General features: G+C 40.3%; 1 long non-coding RNA gene across 1 annotated transcript in view; it reads left to right on the top strand.

Moving 5' to 3' along the window:
* The first annotated feature begins 1,660 nt into the window (after nucleotides 1-1,660).
* LOC137153560 (uncharacterized) overlaps nucleotides 1,661-10,525 on the top strand; it is a 17,115-nt gene continuing 8,250 nt past the window's right edge. Inside the window, exon 1 of the long non-coding RNA XR_010919838.1 lies at nucleotides 1,661-1,729. This is a non-coding gene — a long non-coding RNA (uncharacterized lncRNA). The remainder of the gene's footprint in view (nucleotides 1,730-10,525) is intronic.

Genomic DNA, 10,525 nt, shown 5'->3' with positions numbered 1-10,525 from the left:
CCGGGAGCCGCCTATCAGCGTCCGGTTCCTTTACATGTTCCCACCTCGCCGGAGTTTGCTCCCTGCCCCGCGGAGCGGGAGCTTGGCCGGAGCGGCGCCTTCCAGTCCCAGCGAGGGCTGCGCACTGACAGTGTCACAGGGCTCGCGGAATTCTTCGTCTCTTTCCCTCGCCTGCAGTCCTGAATCCATGTAAGGAGGCGCTATTTTAACAGTGTTTCATGTATTGATTGCTCGTGCTGATTTTCCTGCTGGAAAGCCGCCTGGCCTTTGAGGTTATGAAGCCTTTCGCGTAACTCACATTTATTACGATTGTTGAGACTAAAATTAGGTCATAATGGAAAGGAAAAGAAAAAGGGAAAGAGTTCTGCTAGTACAATGACTACATGTGTGTATGTATGTATGTGACATCTTATGATCCAATGGGACAAGAAGAAAATAGACTCCTAGACTTTAAAGTCAGAAGGGACCATCGTGATCAACTAGTTCTAGTCTGATGCATGTTAGATACACATTAAATCAGATCCCATGACTCCAGTATTGCCAACCCCAAGCATTCATAAATTATGAGTCAGGCCCCCAAACAATCATGAGATTGGTTTGGAAAAATCAATTTAAAAAATAATACATTTTGGGTTCTTCTGGGTTTGAAGCCTTTAGGGTTTTCAAGCTTTTTTGAACCATGAGGACTAAAAATTTACTTAAAATCAAGCTGAGATTCTCACATAATCCAATGACTCAAGAAACTGAGACTTCAGAGAAAACACCAAAGATAAGACCCATGCTAAAATCACAAGAGTTGGCAGTACTGTGTATTCCTAGCTTTTCCAAGTGCCTATATAGTCACAAGTGTATATAGTCAAAGCTCCTTTGAAGTATGAAGCAAAGAACCAAGAAAAAATTAGTTGCTTAACAAAGTTGCCATAATTTTCTAATAAATATGGAGCAGAACTGTGCTCAGTACATTCACAGATAATTTAGGGAGATCTTTTTAGACCATAGATATCTCAGTGAAGGTGGTCTGTACTACAGGTTTTGCTATACTTATTTCCACACTGTATACTAGGCAATCTGTGGCATTCATTGTGAGCAAAAATTACAGAAACAAATTATTTTGTAAAATTTAAAAGTGGTAGATATTTAAATGAACATTTACAATATGCAATTTTTCTGGCTAGGATGCCATGCAAATGTTTAAGGAATATCAAATATTGTGCCTCAGACTTCATGATGATTCCTCCTGAGGGGCCACTTAGGAGATTATCTTTCCATTATAGATCATTGCAAAAAAATTGCCCTGTTGAATTTATGGGAGAGGGCTTTCTTCCCCAGAAAATATTAGATATATAGGTCATTACTAGAAGTAGGATACCAAACTCTATGGACCAATAATCCATTCTGGTACAGCCACTCCTGTGATTTTGTTAAAAGTATTTTTGTATTAAAGAGGTAACTGCATTTTTATCAATGAATCACAGTTTATTCAATGTATAAAAGGAACACTACCCTTGGAAAAAGTAATACACCTGCACATAAAAAAGAGGGCTACAATTACTATTTTTATGGGGAGATTGGGTATCCTGAAATGAGTTTAGTAGTTTTTCCATGGTGTATGTTAACTAGAAAATGTACCAAATCTTTCTCTCAGGCTGGGATCAAAGGCAGAGGAAGTTTCGAGAATGCTCATATTACAAAGCCTAAGTGCCTGCATTGTACTATCCTTCATCAGCAGGTAAAATTTCTTTTTCTAGTGCTTGAACTTTTTCCTCTTAGCAAACAGAGTTATTATGACATATTAAATAAATACTATATGTTATATTAAAATAACTAATATTTAGTTGATTATTAGATCTATTTACTAAAGGCTTGATTCTGCATTCTTTGCTCACAAAGAGTAGTACTTTACTCTTTGAGTAGTCCTGTTAATTTCATGGGGAGTACCCGTGGAGTATGATATTATTCAAGGGATATTAAACCTAATGCTTCAACACTGAAACCAATCTTTAGCTATAAGAGACCAGAGAGACCTGTGTAAAAAGGCAGATTATCCCACATCTGGTTTCTAACATCCTTTTTTGCAGCATCTGGTTCTGACCACTGTTAGAGACAGGGATTCTGACCTCAAGGGATGTTGGTTCTGATCCAGTATGTCAGTTTCTGTGTTTGAGAGGCAGAACTGGACCCTAAATAGTTTTCTTTTAAATTGCTTTGATCCTTCAAATACATTTGATGCCAACAAACCATGTCAGGAAAACTCTATTAACCAGAGATTTGTTCATGCTTTTTTCTTTTTTGAGCTTCCCATGATGATAGTTGGATGAATTAAAATACAAAAACACAAATATCATAAAAATACAAAACACAAATAATTACTGGAATGATTCCAAACACGTTACACATGATGCATTAGATTGTAAGATTGAAAACCATGTCCTCTTTGTTTCTTTTGCACCTTTACTGCACAGATGCACTATTATGGTGGTTAGAGTATGCAATTTGGATTCAGAAAGCCTAGTTTCTGTTCCTGGTTTTGCCACTGATTTTAGGGCCTTTGCCAAGACACTTATTAAACCACTCTGTACCTCAGTTTCATTGTCTATAAAATGGGATAACAATACTTTCCTTTGAGGATTGTTGTGAGTCCTGATAAATTAGTTTAAGAGCTTTAAGAGCTTTGTATAAAAGGTGCGATATAAATTCAAATTATTATTATGGTATCCAATGAATAATTTTAAACTGGATTGCACTGCTAAAACATCATGAATGTTTTTAAGAATGCAGCTCTCAATCTGGGACATTCATTGGAGTCTTTACACCACGATATTTACAAGTTTTAATTGGCTCTAGGGAAGAGTTTAATAGCTGGAAATTGTATGAGAGGAGATTCCTGTTTCACCTGACATAGACTAGGCTGGGCAATCTTACAGTAATAATTTACACAATTTTGGGGATGCCACAGCAGTTCAGGCAGATTAAAGGTAGACCCTTGGATCTGAGCCCAGGATCCTAAAACTTGCACCTTCATTGAAGGTGTGGAAGTGGGGTTCCCAGATTTTGAGAGCCCTCTCTTGGATATAGGGATCCATCTTTTGCATGAATTTGGGTGCTTAAAGTTACACTTCTAAATCTATATTTAGACTCCTAAATAAGAGTAGCAGAGATTTTCAAAGGTGCTGGACAGACTTCAGTGGGGTTTGTGGACATCCTCCATAATGAAGGCAACCCTGCCAGATGATCTGGGATATGTATGTTTGCAGACAAACTCCACCCTCCAAAATAATGATCCAGATATTTCCTCCCCTTTACTCCCTCCTGTGGGTTTTCCCATAGGAAAGGTTGATTAAGTCCTTTCTTATTAATTAAACCAAAACCAATACCATTATATAGATGTTTCTTCACATGAAAAAAAAATCCTTTGGAATCTCTCCTTAATACGTACACTTGCATTATGCAGGGGAAAATTTAAAATGCTGTCTTTCATTTTGAAAGCTCTTCTCATTCTGTGAAGTTGTCTCATTACTGTTTATTTGTTTATCCCTGTGCCTTTATACATTATAGTCTTCCTAGACAGACTGTTCTCTCTTTGAGTGATTGCTCATATGCATTCCAATATAGGTGAGTGCGCGCCCTGTGCAAGAGTTTCCGGAAGCTTTTCTGCCCCTAGCAACCCCCATGGGTCGGCTCCTGCGCCCCCTGGAGTACCACGCTCATATTGTGGTATATAGGGTGCCGCCGATCCCGTGGCTCCCAGTTCCTTCTTTCTGCCCGTGACAGTCAGTGGAATACCTGCCTCTTGCTCAATCGCAAGTAGCAATCTCCGTATAGTTAAAGTTAATAGTTAAGCAGTTTAAATAGTTACGGTTGTCTACAAAGATAAAGTAAGGCTGAGACTCCACCCGGCCTTCCTACCTAAGGTGGTGTCTCAGTTTCACTGTAACCAGGACATCTTCCTCCCCATGTTTTTCCCTAAACCGCACAGTTCGGAGGTCGAGCGGAGATGACATTAGCTGGACGTCAGATGGGCCCTGGCCTACTACATCGACTACACAAAGCCATTCCAGAAGTCAACACAACTGTTCGTGGAAGTCGCAGACTGGATGAAGGGCTCACATGTCTCCACCCAGCGCATCTCCACCTGGATCACCGCCTGCATACGCACCTGCCACGAGCAGGCGAAGGTGCCACTTCCAGGGGCCGTGACTGCACACTCAACCAGAGCCCAGGCCTCATCTGCGGCCTTCCTGGAGCGTGTGCCCCTGCAGGACATCTGCAAGGCAGCGACCTGGTCGTCGGTCCACACCTTCATGTCTCACTACGCCATTGTGCAGCAGGTGAAAGAGGACGTGGGCGTCAGCAGAGCCATGCTGAGAAGGGCTACTCGCCAGTGACTCCTACCCGCCTCCAAAGTATGGCTATTTAATCACCTATATTGGAATGCATATGAGCAATCACTCGAAGAGAGAACACAAGGTTACTTACTAGTAACTGTTGTTCTTTGAGATGTGTTGCTCATATCCATTCCAAACCCAGCCTCCGTCCCCACTGTCGGAGTCGGCAGAAAGAAGGGACTGGAGGCCATGGGGCCAGTGGTGCCCTATATACCGCGATATGAGCGCGGCACTCCAGGGGGCACAGGAGCCGACCCACTGGGGTTACTAGGGGCAGAAAAGCTTCCAGAGACTTGTGCACAGGGCGCGCACTTACCTGTATTGGAATGGATATGAGCAACACATCTTGAAGAACAACAGTTACTGGTAAGTAACATTGTTTTTCATTGGATCAACAGATCTTAAAGCTCTCAGACTTTATTTAACATATAGATAAAATTGTTTCCTTAGTTATAGCCTAAGTGAAGAAACACAACTGATTAAATGGTTTTGGATTTTTAAGATACAGATTAATAAACAATTTTCACTTCACACAAAAGAGAGAGGTTTCTCTAATGAGACAGACTAGAAAGAGCAGATGGTATAAAACAGGAAAAACTGTGGCATGTCCAACCCATCTCTGAATAACTGTGTGTTGTAACAATAACATTGCAAAGTGCAACAGCAGAAAGTGTTTTAATTATTAGTATGTGTATCGTTGTGACATAAATGGATTAAAGGGATATTGAAATATATTTTCAGGAAAAATACTGACATGAGAAGTATTGGGTGCCTTTGAGCTGCTCATGTCGGTGGCAGCATCTGGAGGCACTGTGCCTATAGCAGAGACACTGCAACCAGAGCCCTATCTACGCTAGGGAATTTAACAAAATAATTCTCATCAGTGCTACCATTGACACAGCTGAAGAGGTGTTAGTGTCAGCATGAGACTTCATGTAGATTAAGATCCTCTGTCCAGATTACTTAGGCATTTCAGTAAGTTTAATTAACATGATGGTAAAAACACCAGAGACTGCTGGAGCTCTTTCCTGTATTAGGACTCCCATTCTGATGTGAGTTTTTTGTAAAATTTGCTAATGTAAACAGAGTTTAGTAGTGCTGGGGAGCATACAGTGGGACTTGGGAACATCTGCTACACATTTTTGTAGGGTGCAGCAATCAAACCCCTTACTGTGCTGGCCCATGTGAAGAGGGCAGTAGTGCTATGGTTCTGTCCTTGTCTAACCTTATGGATTTTAGCTATCAAAGTTTAAGTCCCCTGCTCCATTGATACCAGGAGCACAAGGAGAGAATATGCCTAGCTCATGTACAGGAGTACAAGAGGGTTGGAAAAGCTTCTCATGTGCCCCCAGCCTCCTGCCCCATGCGCTTTTTCAGGGCTAGGCACATTCTACCTCTAAACTGTTGATCTGTAGAACATAAACTGCACACCTCTGTGTTCGTACTTCTTTTCATGTCTCCCGTCACTTCATCTACCTTCTTCATATCCTTTACCCATCTCACCAATGGGCTTAATTCCATTCAGTCCTTATCCCTGGAGCTGATCTCCAACAGAGTTCGCCATGTCTCTGTCCTCTCCTTGAAACCCACTTCTGCCAAACAGCTTAGGACCATCCTCAAAGAAGCTTTAATAACAGAGGCAACAGGGGGGTGGATGAAAAACATAGACACGAGCCTCTGAACAAAAAATCATGGAACTAACAAGATGCATGCTAAGTTCACAGCTCATTCACGCGCTTGCTCTTGTATCCATTTCCCCTCAAACTGCCTCTGTGTTATCTATTAAGGCTCTGATCCTAATGCTGATGGCCTGGCTACACCCCTAAGCCTGTGCAAAGCCCCCCATTGAAATCAGTGTGGTTCTGTGCAGGTACATACTCACATGGATTCAGCTGCAGAATTAAATCAGAATCCAGCAATAGGATTAGTAGAGTTAATGCCTGTACCATCAGTTGAAGGTGTATTCCCACTTTTTTCCGAAATAAGTCTAAACTGTGTGGTTTGACTGGATCTGTTATTCCTTCTGGATTCTTAGATGGCAGTGATGACCCATAGGACAATCACTCCTCTAAAACAGACCTTATAATGGGCATCTTCAAGTTTGTCAACACCAAGAGAGACTGTGATGCACTCAATAGAAAGACCATTCAGAAGCTCCAACCAGTGCAGAATACAGTGGTTTGCCTGAACTGAGTAGACCTCCCTGAGCACATATTAATCCAGTACTCATGTGTCTGCATTGGCTCCGTTTGCTTCTGTGTGCAATTCAAGGTGTTGGTGGATGAAAAGTATTTAATGCTCAGATTGGTGTGGAACTTGATTACCTGAAACTGTCTCTTAAGCAGTTTCTAAACTCTATACCTTTTGTGGCTGTTCAGATGCTGTTAGTTCCCAATACTGTACCTTCCAGGTCCTCCAGCAGGGCTTTCTCAGTGAAAGGTCTGACTTTGGAATTCACACCCTTTGGTAGTCTGCCAGAACACAGGACTAGCCGTCTTCATTACATGAGGCAAGTTGCATTTATTTGGTATAGCTTTGGATTGATTTTCCTTTCCTTGAAAATATGGTTGCTACTATTCTGGCTGCTGAAGCAGTGGTTTAGATGAATGCTACCACCACAAGTAGCTTTAGTTAAGGTGTTTGAAAATGTTGTAAATAAGTGACTAGTTGCGCTGGCAAGAGGTGCTCTATAAATCATTAAAAGAAATAAATAACAGAAGGGACAGAAGTAGCAGATGGTACAAAAAAAAAGATAGAAGCTACAGAATGTCCTGGAATAGTATATAAGATACTGACTATTAATTTAAAAAACACATATTGTGAATAAAAAGAACACACAAATGTGCCCAGCATAATGTAATGTACAAGGTTTTTCTCTGAAATTTCACAAAATAAAAAAATGGAATATACAAATGGTGGCATCAGTGATAAATCTGTGTCCATGAGCGTGTGTGATATGGAGGATGCTTCTCTGAAGATAAAATTATTGCAGGAAAAAGAATTTGGTTGCAATTTGACCACTGTGCATAAAACAGGCGCAAATTAAGACATTTGTACCAAGTGTAAAAGAGTGATTAAAAAGAAAGCAAATTACCATTTAGTTAACAATAATGAGTGGACGTTACATATATAAATGATAACGATGGTATTTCTGCAAACAGCTCCCCACATCACACTGTAAACATTTAATCTCCAGAGTCTGAAAATGATTGCTTGAATTAGAACTGTATCTGGAGGAAGCAGCTAAAATCACTCTTGAGCAATAGATGACAGGATAGCTGCGGTTTAGTTTCTTCATTACAGTTTATAGCTATTTGTCTCCCCAGAGCATCACTGTTCTGTATGACTAAGCAATGAAAAATGTTTAATGATCAGGATTTTATTTGCTGTCTATATTTTAACCTGCAAAAAGAATAACATTGGGATTTATCACTCATTTTCCCCCCACAACTTTTGCCACCCTCCCCCCCCAATACATTTTTCTACATTTAAATGTTAAACAGTTGTTCAGGAATATTATTAAATCAAGTACAAGTACAAACCAGACAAGGTTTTCTCTCTTTTGGAAAATGCCTTTCTTGCAAATAATGCATACTATGTGCTTGAAGATCATTTGGAAGTTTAAATTAGTGCAGATCATGGCTCCCTGCTTTCTCAGAGCTAGAATCTGATGCCCCCACTCAACCTCTAGTAATATCTTATTCTGATCTTGATTCAGGAAAACATTTAAGCATGTTCTTAACATTAGGCCCATGTTAAATCCCACTGACTTCACTGAGGCATAGGCACATGCTTGAAGTTAAGCAGTACTACAGGATTTTTCAGAATAGAAATGGACTGCTGATTTGAAGCCTCTGTACTTAGCCCCATTGGTTTGAATGGAACTATTTGTAGTGTAAGGGACTACTCAACGGGAAGAAGGGAGTAAAATCTAGCCCTTAGAGTTGCCTCCTGTTTGGGGCATATTACACCTGTGGTCTTTAGACTGCACTGGCTATCAGTTTGGATTGGGGTTTAATTCAAGGTGTGGCTTTTTATCTATAAAAGTTGATGTAGGGTCTAAAAGTCAAATAAGTTTAAATCAAATAAAATTTTAGAGGAACTTTTCAAAAGACTGTCTCACTACATTTAAAGCCCATTTGTATTCATGCATTTTTATTATGAAGAATTTTGTAAATGTTGTTTGTAACCCAAGTTCCTTTGTCTTACTACTAGCTAATAATCCATCATTTATGTTTGTGGTTAAACACCAGCTCCATAACCTGTGTTCCATGGTAACCTGTCACATCCCTTCTCTTCCCCTCCCTTTTTTTTTTTTTTTTTTTTTCGTTTAATCGGGTGCTGTAAAGCTTTTTACCAATGATTCAAGCACTGCACAAAGCAGCAGAGAAGTGAATATGCTTGCATAGAATTACTAAAGGAAACAGTGATACATCAGCAAATATACATCTTAATTTAAACTAAGCAATCACTTTCTGTGGCTATAAAGGTAACAACATTAACCTCATTGTGCAGGCAGAACGCTCTCACAAACAGGAATCAGACAACAGCACCTTCAGTGCTGGTATCATTGGCACTGATTTTGCAAGCTGTTCAGTGTGGGTGAACTCCCGTGGTCATGCGGAGCCACACTGAAGGTGAAATGGCTCCCCTCAAGTGCAGCTTGCAGGATTGGAGTGGCAGATCTTCACAACATACAACTTCAGCAAGGCATGTTCTGGAGCTACTCGATGGTATGTTTGTTTATGGGTGTGAGTGTGTCAAAAACAGTCTTTTTCTAGTCTCTGACTTTGTAAGAGACAAGACCATGTTCTGTGTTCGTTGGTGACTGGTGATCATCTGGGCTGTAAAGCTTCTCATCTTCCTCTAGCCTGGGCTATGGCCATCAGATTTGCTTCAGGTCTGCTCAGTCATGTTATCTCTGCTTGCTTTTTTCTAGAGTCTAGTCAGTCATGTCATCTCAAGAATTAAGAAACTCCATCCCCTCCTTCCTTCAGTTGGGGCTTCATTATTTATAATCCTTTAGAGGAGACAGGGATGGTTCCACTAATATAGCTAATCTACTCATTAGCGCTCTCTCTAAATTACTGAGCTCTCAGTTCTCATACTTAACTGTCTGCGCCTTCAAAGAGTGCTTTGCAGTTTTCCATGTCCATATGTTCCTGCTACTCTTCCCTTTATGACGGTGGCTGACTTCAGTAATGCTAGCAGACAGTAAAGAACTATTTGTTGTTTTGGTCTTTATTGCTCTGACTCAGAATTTCTCATTCTTAAAAACAAAAAAAATCATGGATATTATCAATAATACTTCTGCTATCAAACACATTGTCTGTCTTCAGGCTATTTTCATTAAGTATTAACAAGATTTAGATAAATAAATAATAGGTTGAATAGTTAGGAAGGAGCTTTTGTTCACAAGTTTCTTTTATAGTGATCCTGCAAAAGAAGGCATGTTAATATTTTTGTGTTACTATTGTAATTAATCTAAAAGAATAATAACAATTACTGTAAAGAGGGAAGCAGTGACCTTTAATTTCCTATTCTAATTACCTGTCAGTTAGTGACATCTGTGGCCTAGATGGTGCTACAAGGACACAGTCCATATTAAAAGGCCGTGCATAGCAGTGTCCCCCCCGAAGCATCCTGGAAACTTGGCTAGAGTGTCCCTGTGCGCTGGTGATATCCAGCTGCCAGAATAGCCCCCAAAGCCTTCTGGCTGCTGGCACAATTTAAAACAGCCTCTGAGCTGGTCCATTTGGTGCCAGGAGACCAGTCTTGCTGGCTAAAGATCAGGGAGTCACAAAGGTGGTCTAAAGCCACATTTTTTCCCCCTTCTGCAAAATAGAGAATCTGGGTTATGAAGTTTGTAGTTTTCAAAGATTCAATGTATTATATACAAACCTACTCACTAGCTATAGTCCAAAAAACAAATATGACTAATAGCTTCCTGCTTCCCTGCCATAATACTTATCCACCCTATCATTATGGATAGTAGTTGAAAACAGGAGGCCCGAGCTGTGATCCTATCCTACGTAGCTAGCCAAGGTAAAACTTTTGATGGAATAATTAATGTATATGATGCAATTAAGCCATTCATTTAGAAAGACAACATGTAAGCACAAGTACCCGCCCAGGTTTCC

This window comes from Emydura macquarii, unplaced genomic scaffold (assembly GCF_026122565.2).
Source record: "Emydura macquarii macquarii isolate MOO-44397 ecotype Brisbane River unplaced genomic scaffold, CSIRO-AGI_Emac_v2 contig_1253, whole genome shotgun sequence".
NCBI classification, from domain to species: domain Eukaryota; kingdom Metazoa; phylum Chordata; order Testudines; family Chelidae; genus Emydura; species Emydura macquarii.
The sequence above is the reverse complement of the archived record's forward strand: the minus strand, read 5'-3'. Positions and strand labels throughout refer to the sequence as shown.